This window comes from Bidens hawaiensis, unplaced genomic scaffold, assembly GCF_021521415.1.
Source record: "Bidens hawaiensis isolate Kalapana, Puna unplaced genomic scaffold, B.hawaiensis_p1.1 tig00032348_1, whole genome shotgun sequence".
In the NCBI taxonomy this organism is placed as follows: Eukaryota; Viridiplantae; Streptophyta; class Magnoliopsida; order Asterales; family Asteraceae; genus Bidens; species Bidens hawaiensis.
Window position 1 is genome coordinate 202493 of NW_027495487.1, and position 2899 is coordinate 205391.

Consider the following 2899-nt stretch of genomic DNA (forward strand, 5'->3'; position numbering starts at 1 on the left):
GCATAAAGTTTGGACCTTTAAGCTAAAAACGTTCATATTATATCTAAGGTTTATTTTAAACGAGCCGTTCCTAGCCGTGGGTTTATTAAGTTTGTTTTAACATCAAGTTTGTTACTTTACATTCCGTTTATGCCCGATCTACTCTCGTTTTAAGTTTCAAGGCTGACCGATCCTAAAACGTAAAATTTAAGGTAAAAGACATACTTTTATGTGTTCGGTGTGGTCTCGTTTTGGTTGACTATGAGCTCTAGATATTGTATTTATCTTCTATATTAATGATCTATCTATATTAGACGTTTTATCTCGTTCCTCTCATCCTCATGGCCGTATGTAAGGTGATGGAGGTGTGTGTGTGTTATTGAGTGTGTGTAGATATAATGGAAGATGGAATGAGGATTTAGGTTTTTAGGATGGTTTAAGAGGATATTTATATCCCTTAAAGCCCATGGACTCTAGGCCCATCCACCATCTTAATCCATTTTATTTAATCTTGGTCCATTCATCTTTCTTTATTTAATGCCGATTAAATATTAACACGCGATAACTAAATGCAACTTTCTTTATTTAATATTAAAATATTCGGGATGTTACAGCTATGCCAGTTGTTTGGATTAAGTTATGATAATCAGCGAAGCCAAATAATTAGACTTTTAATTATTTATCTAAACAAAGAGATTTCCAAATATATATAATTGCTTGTCCAACTTTATGGCTGAAGTCATTGTCGGGTTGAATCCTCATGAAAATGAGGAAGATGTCACAATAAATTGTGCTATTTGTGACAAGAAAGCATTTAAAAATATGTTGCAGTTACACGAGGATGAGAAAGCAGTTAAGGTTTATTCTGCAAGTATTGGGAAAACACCATGGTCTCAACAGGTGGAGGGATTACTGGATACAATATACAACAACTTGAGAGGATCACTTGAAAATGAAACATTGTTGACCATCATCACTTAAACTTAGAGAAAGATCATGAAGAGGCGTTAATGGGAGTTCTAAAATAATATAAGGCTCAATTGGATGGACAATAGCATATTTTAGGGAGATTAGTCCATCTATTGAGATGATTCAAAATCATCAAGGATCCTGAGGTGAAACCCGCGTATGATGCTGAATGGAGGTTGAGTTCAAATATGTGGGAAGTTGTGAAGAATGATTTATTGAAGTGGTTAGATGAGGGGATAATTTTCCCGATTTCAGACAGTGCTTGGGTAAGTCCCACTCAGATAGTTCCCAAGAAGGCCAGTATTCAGATAACCCGCAATGAGTTAGGAGATGAGATTGCCACCCGCCCGGTAACCGAGTGGCAAATTTGTGTCGACTATCGGAAGTTGAATGCTGCAACTTCCAAGGACCACTTCCATCTCCCCTTCATTGATAAAGTCATCGAAGAATTGTCAGGTCAGAAATTTCTAGTTTTTTTATGGTTATTTAGGGTATAATCAAATTGCTATTCACCCCGATGACCAACATAAGACCACTTTCATTATCTATGGCGCTTTTGCATTAAGGCGAATGCCATTTGGGTTATGTAGTACGCCAACCACATTTCAAAGGTGTATGATGAGTATCTTTTCATATATGGATAGGGATTCACTTGAAATTTTTATGAACGATTTTTAATATTTGGTTCGTCATTTATTAACCCTAAACATGCTTCAATGAACTAACAAAATTTTCAAAAAGATGTGTGGAAATGAATTTTGTCTTAAGTTGGGAGTAGAGTCATTTTATGGTTCAAGAGTGAACTATTTTGGGACATGTTATCTTAAGTAGGGGCGATTGAGGTTGACCAGTCAAAAGTGAATATAATTTTTAATTTATTACTTCTAATTTACCCCCCCCCCTACAAATGTTAAGGGCATCCGGTCATTTTTAGGAAGTGCTGAATTTTACCGATGGTTCATAGAGAATTTAAGTGTAATCACAAAAACGTTGTGTAATTTATTCCTAAAAGATGTATCATTTGTTTTTAATGAAGATTGTGTAAATTCTTTTAATGTGCTTAAAAACAATGTGGTTGAAGCCATGATCTTGATATCACCTGTTTGGTCACCTATTTTTGAAATTTGTGTGACACGAGTGACTACGCGGTCGGGGTCGTGTTGGGTCAATGGATGGATGTGAAACCTGTTTCCATATACTACCAGCAAAACCCTTTCTAATGCTTAAATAAATTATAAAAAAACGGAAAAGGAGTTGCACGCAGTAGTATATGCTTTGAATAAATATAGATATTACATTCGGTGGAGGCAACTTGTTATGTTTTCAAATCATAGTGCAATGAAATATTTGATGGAGAAGAAGGATGCAATACCGCACTTTATTAGACATATTTTGATACTCCAAGAGTTATCCCGATTGCCAAGTCAAAAGGAAGAAGTTACTAGGACCATAAACTAGTCTTTTTCGAATGAACAATTAGTTTTTGTTTCAAATTTACCATGGTATGCTAATATTATTAATTTTGTTGTTGCAGATAACATCCCGGAATTTTGGCCAAAGAAGAAGAAGCACCAATTCTTGTCACAGGTAAAGCAGTATGTGTGGGAAGACTCGAACCTATTTAAGGTTGGTGCAGACCAGATGATGAGGAGATGCATACCGGATGAGGAGATTAAGAGTGTTTCGTCAGATGCACATTCATATGAGTGTGGTGGACATTTTAGCGGTTAGAAGACGGATCATAAAGTGCTAGATTGCGGGTTTTATTTGCCCACCATTTTTAACAACGCCACACTGTTTGTTTATCATTTTGGTAGGTGCCATCAAATGGGCAACATTTCCAAGAGGGATGAGATGCCCATGCCACCAATCCTCATTTTCGACGTCTTTGATGTTTGGTGGATTGAATTTATGGGCCCGTTCCCAAATTGCTTTGGGAATTTTTACATCT